Consider the following 12,766-nt stretch of genomic DNA (forward strand, 5'->3'; position numbering starts at 1 on the left):
GGGTTCCTTTGCCCATGTTTCCAGTGGATCGTTGTTGTTTTTGATGTGAGGCACATTTGCACTATGAGTGAGGTTACTCACTGAGTTAGAGTTACCGCCTGCGTCTTTAGGTACTCCTAAAGGACACATAGTGCATATTCTTCACTAGTAGCCACTAGGGAAACATCAAATTACAGGCAACACGATGGAAACGTTACTCACTTTGTAGCCTATTTTGTGTCATTTTGGTCAGATGGCTCTCTAAGACTCTGCCATTGTGTAAAAACGTTCCTATCATGTTCATGCTGCCCACATGTGCTTGAGCAGGTGCATGAGTAATCAAAACGAAGCCAAATCCCACCTCTTCTATCTGTGCCAGGGGGAAAAAAACATACCATGTTGAAGCTCTCACTCTGGATAAATAAACTGGAATTTAGGGGGTTAAGCATGCTTTGGGTCCCCTAGTGTTGATTAGCCTCAGTCATTGTTATAACAGTACTGAGATGCACTAACTTGATGATTCTCAAAGAAAGGGTCTATCATTCTTACAAGCTGCCTGGAGCTAAGATAAAAATATAAACATCGTATCAGATGTCAAAACTGAGACATTACATCATTTCATGAAAAATATTAGCTCATTTGAATTTGATAGCAGAGACACATCTCAAAAAAGTATGGACAAGGCCATTTGTGCCATTGTGTAGCATCCCCTCTTCTTTTAACAACAGTCTGTAATGGCACTAATGCAATCCAATTTCATCAGAGATGAAATTCAGTAAGAGATGCAATCCAATTTCATCAGAGGCTGTTGAAATGTTCTCTGATGACAAGCCTTATTGTCCCTCTACTCTCTAGTCTGCAGGACACAGCATCCTTGGTTTCAACAAAGAATTCCAAGTTTTGATTCACCTGACCACAGAACAGTTTTCCATTTTGCCTCAGTCCATTCTTAATGATGATCGTGATCACATATGACTTCTTCTTTGTATGATACTTCGGATGAACTGTGTTGACAGGCAACAATTTCTGGAAGTGTTCCTAAGCACATGCAGTGACTTTCAGTACAGAATCATGCCTGTTTTAAACACAGTGGCATGTGAGGGCCGAAAGATCACGAGCATCTAGTATTAACCTTCGAATTTGAATCTTTTGATATTACAAACTAAAGATGGTGGGATATTAAAAATCTAGGCGATTTCACATTGAATATCATTTTCTGAAATTGCACTTCAATTTAGACAGTTTTTTTGCAGAATGGTGACCCTCTGCCTATCGTTACTTCTGAAAGACTCTGCCTCTCTAATTGCCAATTAGTTGCAAAATGTTCCTCCAGTTGTTTTTCATTAGTACCACTTACTTTTCCAGTCTTTCTTAGCCCGTCCTTACTTTTTTGAGATGTGTTGCTGCCATCAAGTTCAAATGAACTAATATTTTTCATGAAATTGTAAAATGTCTCAGGTTTAACATCTGATAAGTTTTGAAATTTGGGTTTGTGAGATGTGCAAATCATTGCAGTCTGTTTTTATTTACATTTTACACCATGTCCCAACTTTTTTGGAATGGGGGTTGTCAATGTACCTATAAGCAATACATGCCATTTTTTCTGCATATATTGATATATCCTCATGTTTTAGTGTATTGGATGATGGATGAGGGCCTGGCAGAAGAAGTTAAGACAAGTTACATCGTGCTTTAACCAGGCGATTGGGGCACTCTGTGGCAGATGCCATTCTCTCTTTGGAAGGTCGACATGCTATCATATCAGCTTTAAAAGTCTTACTTTAAGGTGGAAAGCGACATATTGTTGCTTTTAAATTCAAATCTCTCATTGAAGTGTATTTTAGGAATCAAAGTAGCTTCCCCAAACAGTCATTTCTGTTCACATCCTGCTGGGCAGAAACAATCTGGCCACTCTTCATGTGTTTATTACCAGGTGATGACTTGTTAATGACTTCAGGTCAAGGACGAATGTTTTTGGGTGAGTATTCAGCTTCAGAAGCAGAAATCCAGCATGAAAGTTAAACGTCAGAAAGGTAAAATGCCGTTCATTTTCTCGTGTTCATTCAAGCGTCCATCCTTCTGAGCTAGCATGATGTCATCACACACTGATGAAGCGCAGGAGTAAAGATAGAGTCTCTCACAACCAACCGCCCTCGCTCACCGTATCCTTCCTCTCTTTCTTTTCTCTCTCTTGGCGTGGGCTGCTCTCTCCCTCTCTCTTTTCCTGCTGTTTTCCATCACTCCCACAGAAAACGTCGCTCTCTTGGCTCCCCTCGTATCTCTCCTAAATCTCCTTTGTGACGGTGGAAAAACATCATATGGGCTCAATTTCCTGACCGTCTCTCTCTCTTTCTCTCTCTCTCCCTCTCTGGGCGATGGGCCTCCTAAGGCCAACGCTGGTGGCTCAGTGTATCCCTCAACACATCTTTCACTTAACACCAAGCAGACTGTAACACAAGCGCTCCATCTGTCTGCATGAGTTTCAGGAACCTGTTTACTCGGAAAAAGATAATGAAGAACATACAACGTAGAAAAATGACATTTAGGGCACCAGGAGATTGAACTTTGGTCCCTCTTCGCTGTCCTAGTTTTTGTTTTGGAGGCTTTTAAAGTGTGGTGTAGCACATCTAGACTGACTTGTTTGGATGTAGGAGAGGTTCGTGCTGAGCTTTTCAGTGGCTGAGTCACAGTTTAGGCCATCAGGGAGTGAACACATCCAGGATTTTCTACTAATCATGGAGGAAAAAGTCAGGAAAGTAAAGGGGAAAAAGTCGCAGCTGCAGCACTCAAATATGTGGGGTTTCTTCCTTGCTTTTGTTTTTGAGCCTCACATTTCTTTCCCTTGATGTAATGCTGGCGAAGAGAGGAACCGTGGCGAATCACGGATCTTTCTATGCAATAGCTTGCACTATTTTTACTCTAGACTTGTTCGCTGGACTACAGGAAATGTTACGACCCCATGAATCAAAAACCGGCCTCTCCCTGAGCGACTCCTCCTCCCCAGTTGGAAAACAAACCTAACCCTATGAAATATGCCCCCGAATGACCTCTAGTGGGGTTCAGCTTGGGGTCGGTGGTGTCAAGTCAAGGTTCACAGCAAGTTATGGGTTCTGAGTCATCCCCTGAACCACCCACTATGCATTTTTCAGTGTGTTTTTACACATCTTTATGATTGTACATGTGCTTTTCAATCACAAATCACTGGAAAAAGGCCTTTATTAGTGAAAAAAGCTTTTCGACAACTGAACGAGATGATCGTTTTTGTTGTTTTTAGCAAACTTCAGTCAGAGACACTACCCTGAAGGAATTGCCCATTTATAGCAAATAGTTTTAAGTTATATTTGGCCAAAAAAAGAGGCTTTGAGGGAGCTCTCAAATAATCCAAACCGCAGTGAAGATCCTGCAGGGAGAACTAACTCCCCTCTTAATAAAGACATACATACATAAAGGCAAAGTCAACAGCACCAGAGGCTTCAGGACAAAAGAAAGAAGCTGCTGGAAGACAGTAAAGACTCCACTGTATGGTTTTTGACTGGAGCTGCTAGCCTTCCAGCGAATGAATGAGTCACTGCTTTTATTGCTCTGATTAAATTTACTCAACTCTGAGTTGTAAGTGTTGTTTTGTCCACTCCTGAGGCTAATTTGTCCCTGGGGCTGAAGTTAAAGCTCTGAAGGGTGGGGTCTCATACGAGAAAAGTCACATGCAGTCAGCACACAAAGACTCGTTTGAGGGAAATGTTGTACTAACTGTATTCATGGGCTGAAAAATGCCTACAAACAAATTACTCTGGGGTTAATCAGTCAGTGTTGAGCCTTCTTGTTGGAAGAGACTAAACCTTTTCTCAGTAAATTAACTTCTTAGTACGATGCAGTTTCTGTTTCTTAAGCTGTAAGGATTGTGCAGATGTGTCAGAATGACTGATTGGTTGGGTCTTCATAGGTGTGTGTGCCCCTGTTAACATGCAGACTGTTTATTTACTCATGCAGCCGTGGCAGCAGTGAAAAAGTTAAAGCACTGGAGTCCAAGGATAATTTCCTAAGGCACCAAAGGAGTATCGGCCACATGTGCTGAGTCAGGTCATGAGGTGTCGTGGTATTGTACACTGTCATCCCATGATCTGGCATGTACTTTCATATTAGGAGTAATGCAAAATCAATCATATACTGAGATATTGTATCATGTTGTATCGTATCATATCATGATCTGTGGTGAGGTATGCTATCATATCACATTGTATCCTTCACTTAACATCACCGGTACTGCACTTCCCTGGATCAAGTCATACCTCACATCAACAACTGCTCCCCTGACACAAGGTGTCCCCCAAGGTTCGGCGCTTGGTCCCCTCCTATTCCTCATCTACTTGCTCGCCCCCCTGGTCACATCATTCGCCATCATGTACTTCACTTTCACTGCTATGCCGATGACATCCAACTTTATATCTCCACCACCTCCATCACCACACACACTCCATATTGACCAACTGCTTCTCTGAAATAAAAACCTGGATTAACATCAATTTCCTTTCACTAAATTACAATAAATCCAAACTCATGAACATTGGCCCCAAATCCATCACCAAATCCATCCATAACTTCAGCTTCCAAATTGACACTCTCATCCCCTCCCCTTCCCTTCACACCCTCAACCTTGGTGTCACGTTCGACAGTCACCTCTCCTTTGATCAGCACATCACCCATCTCTCAAAAACCGCCTTCTCTCACCTAAATACATAGCCCACATCCATCCATTTCTCTCCTTCCCTGCAGCTGAAACTCTCATCCACGATTTCATCACATCCTCCTTTATGGCACGTCCTCAGCAGTCCTCAGTAAACCAATACATCCAGAACTTCGCAGCACGTCTCCTGACCCCATGACCACATCACCCCGTCCTCCAAATCCTCCACTAGCTCCCTCTCCCCTATCGCATCCAATTCAAAATCCTCCTCCTCACCCATAAGGGCCTAAACCAGGGGTGTCCAAACTATGGCCCGGGGGGCAAATGCGGCCCACAGCCCACTTTTGATTGGCCCAGAGCAAATTCCAGAGATAAAATAAAATATGGCCCACATTAAAAGCACAAAGCTTGTACTTGGCTGTATTGCACTTCTTGTTTTCAGCACAAGTCAGCGCTACCATGTCAAACCTGTAAACAAACATTTTGACAGAAAGATATCTTGATTAATAACATCCTGATGGATTACCACAGCAAATAGCAGCACTAATAACTTTTCAGGGGCTGAGCCAGTGGTAACCAGGGCTAAACGGGGCCCTCTGAAATCTGATTGGCTCCCCAACATTCTGGAAATGACTGTCTGTTTGCCCTACCAGCCATTAACTAGCAATTTAGGCATACTCACTCGCTAAACATGGATTAACTTACATTGGATTTACTAACTTTAAAATCCTCATGGCGAGGACTATGAAAGTGGCCCCACCATCCTAATATACTTCTGTATGTGGCCCTCTGTGGAAAAAGTTTGGACACCCCTGGCTTAAACCAACAGGGCCTTCCCCTTACCTTACTGACCTCCTACACCATCACACCCCCTCCTGTAACCTCCGCTCAGTCTCCTCTCTCCACTAATAACAAGCAAGAACCTGGGGGGACAGAGCCTTCTCCATAGCTGCCCCCTCCCTCTGGAACTCACTCCCTAAACATATCCAAGACTGTACGGTGAAATGTCTGGTAAACCAGACTGGATTGTGTCTTTACATTATCAGAGCTTAAATGCCTTTGTCTTCCTTAAACACTAAAATGATACAGCGGTACATTTTCTTTATAAGGCCACGCTGTATGAGCTGCCTCCTTATTTATGTCCTCCACTGTCGACTACAACTTTCAGTAGCTGTGACCTGTTGTCATGCAGACTAATGATACTATCCCTAAAACTTGCTCTATTTTTAGCTAAAGTGGTTTCAACATTTGTGTCCCTTATCTCTGTAAGAGGAGCTGCAGTCTACTTAAACAAGCCTAATTTATTGATTGATGAATCACTCATGTACAATAAACACTGAATAATATTTTATAAACTGGACTGAGGATTTATTGGCCAACATCTCCTGTTCCTGAATAATCATTGTGTGATGTAATTTCACTCTGTGTAAATCTGCTGTTGGTTATTTTATGTGAGACTCTTTTATGCTGCTGTCTCAGCCAGGACTCCCTCGTACAGAAGATTCTGTATCTTCATGGGAGTTATCTGGATGAAATAAAGGTTAAGTAAAGTTATTTCAACACTGTTTAATATGTGCATGCATTATCCTGCAGGTCTCCACTCATGGGTGCTCAGTGTAGACGTTATATTATCAACAAAGCCATTATGAAACACTTAAATCTGTTCATTGTGCTTAACAACATTTATGAAGTTAATATGCATGCTACATGTACAGACTTATGTTGTTGCACTAGCTTCCTTCACTCAAAGATCTGTCCCTGAGGCTAAATAGATGTCATTCCATGCTGTTTCTTTCTGTGTATTCAATACCTAACTCCAGTATTTATCTCAGCTTCTGCTCTAAAACTCTACCTTAAGAAAAATGTCATAAGAGATGTCCATGAGTTGGTAAAGTGTATGATTCCGGTGTCAAATGTCCTCTGCGCTTCTCTTGCATCAACTCCTGCAGCAGCTCCACGTAGCCTTTCTTGACAGACCCTCAGGCACTCATCCAGCTGCCTCTATGCGCGCTCTCTCTGTGTTTGCATGTTCTGTATAGGATGCGAGTGTCACAGAGTGCCTCCAGCTATACTGCCCCTGGGCTTTGAAGTCATCAGACCCATTGAGACTGATCTCAGTGTTTAGAAATCTTGTTTTTCTCTCTTACAGTGTGTTTAGGTGGCTACGGATGTTCTGCAGTATACTGCCAATTCTCTTAGCTGCTGATAGGAGATGGAAAAAAAAAGAAACCAGTGTCACTGAATCATTTCAGTGATTTACTGAATAGTTTTTTTTGTTCAAGCCCGTAGCTCTGATTGATTTGTCAAGCTAAATACACGCATTTACATCCCTACATTGAAGCCTAAATAATTCCCAAAGAATAAGGTAAATCAAGCCTGGTTCTTAGCTGTTTAGACCGGGAAGGTTTAAGAAATGTTGACTGGTCCTGTAATGCAAACCAGCATTTTTCTCATAAACATAATGACTTGGGCGAAGTAAGTACTTCTAGATGTGCAAAAAAAAAAAGGTTTGCAACTTGTTGGTCAAACTTTTCCCTTAAATCAATAGCAGGAAAAAGTAGACAGCTGTAATCGAGTGTCTAGTCTGCTGTTTAGCCAACATCTGTGGCTTACAGGAAGCCTTGCAAGCAGTAGTGAGATCTCCAAATCCAAGCTGTCCCACTGTAGGGAGGTATGAGAGAGCGCTCTGGGGGAGAGATGCAGCCTGCTGCCTACTAGCACCGTAACTGAGCTTTCAAAAACAATGTGTATCTATGGCAACAGAATTAGCATTATTAGCATTAGCACCTGTTACATTACACTGCACAGGTGGGAATCAAATACCTGTGAATGTACTCAATCAGAATCCACTTTCTGTGAATTTACTTAGCAATTAAAATTATACACCAAACTCTTACATTTCTATCTGAGTATGCTTTTTTACAGTGATGTACTGAAAATGAATGAAAATACTACATGTAGTTTACTGGGCTGAGGTGAACTGCTACAAACATTGTCAGCATTATGCTCCACTGTGTAACCAGCTTCATAAAGTATAATTCTTTGAACAGGTGAGAGTAACCTTAGGCCTGTGTGTACTTATTTAACTTTGTCTGAGTTTAGCTGAACAGCAGACAGGATGTAAACAAAATAAAGACTAATTGAATTCCCATGTTTGTCTCCCAGATGCTAACCTTAGATAGCCTGACTGAAAATTGCCCCTGTGATAAACTCACTGAAATCTGTGCTTTAATTCAGATTGGCATGAAGCTAGCAGAGCGGGTCTGAGCTTGCAACTAAGCCTACAAGAATCCTCAAAAGTCTGAGCAACGTGCAATTCACATTAAGGGTCAATTTTAATTTTTTGACTCTAATGTAAATGTATTTAACTGTACCTGCTCTCTGAGCCACTGAATGTCCTTTCTTCCAATCAGTACGCTATCATCAAGTTGTTACTTTTGCTAACACAAAGAGGATTCAACAAGCTAGCTATGTTTACCAGTTGTGTTTTCTGGTTATCAATCTGTCTGAACATCTATCTGCCCAGGCCTTTTCTGAGAACATATCCGAATAAGCATCTAAAAGATCTCCAGACTTTGCAGTACTACTACCATGGCTCATGGATGAACTGATTAGATTTTGTTGTACACAGAGATCAGCGTCATTTGGCCACATGTTCCCCATGTCCCTTGCAAATGAACATGATATCTCAAGAAAACTTTGAGGGATTTTGTACACACTTTGTGAAAGTACCCACTTTATAGATGAACTGATTAGATTTGTAGGTTACAGGTCAAAGGTCAAGTCCACTGGACCTCATACACATCCCTTGCTTGTGAATGCAATATCTCAAGAACAGCTTGAGGGACTTTCTTCACAGTTTGCATAGATGTCCATTCTGACTCAGATGTATTAAAGAGATCTGCAGACAATATTAACCCTCTGAGCCCCAAGCTATTTTTTAACCATTTTGTCTCACCTAGGCTTCTTGTCACAGTAAAGCTCCAAACATCCTTTATTCAGGACAAATTGGTCTTTAAGAATACATGTGCTGCAGTATTGGCACTTAAAGTTCTAAAAGGTTATGGGACTATGAAGACAAAAGAAAATAACTAAACGGAAATTAAAACTAAATGGATCAAACTTGTCCTCCCATCTCTTGGGTACCAAAAAGTAAAAAACATATTCTGTGGCTATAGAAATCTTCAAAATTTTCATATATTTACAACAAAAGTCCTTGTGCTTCTTTTTATTGTCTCTATTTGTGCCATTGCTCAAAGCAGTTCCTGTCTGCAGTGACACAGACGGCCACATCACGGGCTCTTTGTCTCTCTTTCTCCCCAATATGCGCTCTTCAGTCTCTGTCATGATCTGCCCAGTTGGGCGTGAGTGCACAGTTTAACACAGCATGACGTGACTACAGAAAAGCCTGCCGTTGGTTGTCACAGCCCGTCACAAAGCATTGTGGGATACAAAAGGGTGGCTAGAGTTAACCGCTAGCAGCAGAAAATATGAAAAGTTGAGTAAAAATGGATTACCTGTGTCTCTTCTTGGTGTATATAACATCAGTCTCAGATGGTTGATCAATGTAATTAGAACACATCTTCAACCCTTTCATTTAGAAACAACATTTCAAGCACTTTCTGAAGAATTACCTCCAAACTTTGCATAGATGCCCACTCAGAAACATTAACTTTGGTCATGTCATTTGGCCTCATGTTCATCCCTTGCTCGTTGCAATTTCTCAAGAATGATTTGAGGGATTTTCTTCAAACTTTGTACGAATGTCTACTCTAAATCAAGAATAAACCATTAGATTTAGGAGGTCAAATGTCATAGAAGTGGGCCTCATGTTTATCTCCTACTTGTAAAAGCGACATCTCAAGAACACTTGGAGGATGAAGTCTTCAAATTTGGTGTACTCTGACATAAGGATGACTTTATTAAATTTAAGAGGTCAAAGGTCTGGGTTCTTCTGGCCTTATGTTCTTCCTTCGGTGGTAATTTTTTTATGAATCAAGCTAACAACAGAAACCGTCCTCGTACTTCATCTCACCCAACACTGTTTGATCACTGTCTGGCAATTGTATATCTCATGGAGGCATATAAGCACCTCAGTCAACTGGAATAAATAATGAGCAACCGTTTATACAAAAAAAATCCACGGTTGAATAAATTAAGAGGAAAATGTGCCATGTCTTTGTTCAAAGTGTTGGGTTACTTTTCTCTGTTGGAACTTAGTCAGTAACTGATAGCCTGGTAAAATAGCCCAATCCTGTGCGACTCCTGCGTAAACACACTTTCGATTAAAGGTCAGAACAGCACAGTGTCTGGTGTTACATAAAAGTGATAAACAGATATTTGCATTTTGGGTTCTCAGAAACACCTTAACTGGCACAACATGGAAACTTAAACCACCTCCACTCTCATTCTGACTGATAGACACACACAGACCTCAGCGTTAGCTCAAACCTACTCCTCCTCATGCTGACACACATATAAAGTTATCCTCGACCCGCCTGCATGCCTCTGTCCTCATGACTCTGTCTTTATTAGGGGATACTGGTTAGGAGGGCAGATTTTCCAGCCCCTTGCAGGAGAATTGTCTAACGAGGCGGACCATTTCCAGCAAGCCCTTGGCCCCCCGCCACCTAAATGAAGACCACATTTCTGCAGCAGCCTAAACTGTCTGACTGCCGTCTAAAGGGAAGCACACTGTGTTACAGGGCAAGATTGGATCTCAGTGCACTTCAAAGCCGTGTGGGCTGCAGTGCTAACATCCTGTCTGTGACTGACATCACTGTAAGTATGGTGAATGACTTCAAACAGAAGGTATTAGGTAGCTCAGCTGAGAGCTGGACACCCAGAAAGAAACCACCTGCTGCCCCTCTGTCTATTTAAGAGAGATGGATTCATTCCTTATCAATACAAAGCCCCATACACCACCGAGCAATTCAAGATTTCAGGTAACCTGATGGGTTATCAGCAGACGCTTTTTTCCCCATCCATCATGTGCTAATGCTCTCCTTTTCGCCTCAACAGAAATTATTTTACTCCTCTCCCACAAAGTGCTCCTGTAACATATTAGGGGCCACGTTATTATTGATATGTTATGAATGGAAATCAATAGTAACTGAAGACTAATTCATCATGATAACAAATATTAAGTGGCCTGCACACACGGCACCCACTGCACATACACAGCTGTGGCAGCAACACAAAGCCCCTGTAACCTAGCAACAGCTTCTCCATAACAAGACCACTTTATTTCTAGGTATGCTGGACCAGAGAGCACTGATGCTGCTCTGTATGTGGGCCATGAAAACCTGCATGAGGTACCTCTGTTATTCCAAATAGGGTCAATGGACAGTGTTAGATAGAAATGAATGCTCTAAAATGGGAAGAATAGTGCTGGATAGAGTTTTTAGTAGGGGTTTAAACAATAGTTTTATCATGATGAGGTTTAATTTTGTGTAATATCTTTGGATAACAACAAAATATTTTACATACAATATGATTTGAAACATACCATTACATGTGATGGGCACTGTGATGGACGCCACCTCTGCAATAAGACCGTTCATAAAATTTCTGCTAGATATTCCACAGTCAACTGCAAGTGATGTCTTTACAAAGTGGAAGTGTTTAGGAACATCAGGAACTCAGCAAGACCACGTGAGTGGGTTCAACGACTGCTGTGAAGAAGTTGCCAACGCTCTGCTGATTCCATAACTGGAGAGTTCTGAACTTCCACTGGCTTAATGTAAGCACAACAAACTGTGCCGCAGGAGCAACACAAAATGGGTTTCCATGGCCGAGCATTTGCATACAAACCTCACATCACAAAATCCACTGCAAACCTCAGATGGAGTGGCGCCAAGACAGCGTTACCCATCTAACATTGTGCCAACTGTGAGGTTTGGTGGAGGAGGGATTATGATATGAGGCTGTCATAGGCCCCTTATCTCAAGTGAAGGCCACTCTCAAGGCTTCATCATACCTAGACGTTTTGGACAATACTATGCTTTCAACTTTGTGGCAACAAATTTGGTGAAGACCTTTTTTCTATTCTAACATGACTGTGCCCCAGTGTACAAAGCAAGGACTAAAAAAGAGATGGTTTGAAGAGTTTGGTGTGGAAGAGCTGGACTTGCCTGCACAGAGTCCTGCCCTCAACCCCACTGAGCAACTTTATGCCAACCCTATGCCAACCGATGGTCATGAACTTTTGTAAGTGACAGAAAGAATGAGATAGAAGAAGTTGTAATAAAGTTCCTTAGGAGGGTGGCTTTGCTGAGCCTTTGGGACAGAGTGAGAAGCTCGGACATCTTTCATACATCTTGGACATCTTGGAGTAGAGCCGCTGCTGGTTAGCACTGAAAGGTCTCAGTTTGGGCATGAAACCTTAAAGACTACTTTTGGAGGTCTTCCGGGCATGTCGAACTGGGAGGAAACCTCGGGGCAGACACAGAACTCACTGAAGGGGTTGTTTACCCCACCTAGTCTGGGAATGCCTCAGAATGCCCCAAGAGGAGTTGGAAAATGCTGCTAGGGAATGGGATGTCTAAATTGACCCGGTCCCAAATAAGCCGACTTCTGGGGAATTTCTGGAGTGACTTGCATCAAACAGTAGCACCAAGAGATGAACCAGCGACTGATGCATTGAGTACTTAAGCCTTTTCCTTGGATCCTGACAAAGACCTTCATTAACTTTTATTAAAAACCTATAGACTCTAAAATGGGCCTGAGTGATCTGGTTAAGATGCAGGAGACAGGGACATAAATACTTGAGGCCTTGGAAGAGAGAACTAGTTATCCAGCTGTAGAAATGTGTTTTACAACTCTACTTTTGATGAAAACAAGAGATTCATGATGCAATATTAACTTAGAGTTCTTCTAGAGATCACTTCTTCCGTGGTAGTTTATTAGGGGAAGAAATGACACAGAGGTGACAGAGAGCGCTGTGAGAGTAGAGGCATGCGTGAGAACAAGCGAGGAAGAGATAGAGCTGTGATAGTGTTAGAAAGAGAGTGTAGCATCGTGTGTGTGTGTGTGCAAAAGCAAAATTATTCATGTGTGTTGTTGAGGAAGAAGGGTATGGGAGGATGAAGGGAAACTGAGGGACGT

At 42.0% G+C, this 12,766-nt stretch overlaps 1 protein-coding gene across 1 annotated transcript in view; it reads right to left on the reverse strand.

The window, feature by feature from the left end:
• Positions 1-12,766, reverse strand: part of klf12b (Kruppel-like factor 12b) — an 85,628-nt gene that overhangs the window by 35,992 nt on the left and 36,870 nt on the right.

Source organism: Cheilinus undulatus, linkage group 15 (genome assembly GCF_018320785.1).
Source record: "Cheilinus undulatus linkage group 15, ASM1832078v1, whole genome shotgun sequence".
Classification (NCBI taxonomy): Eukaryota; Metazoa; Chordata; class Actinopteri; order Labriformes; family Labridae; genus Cheilinus; species Cheilinus undulatus.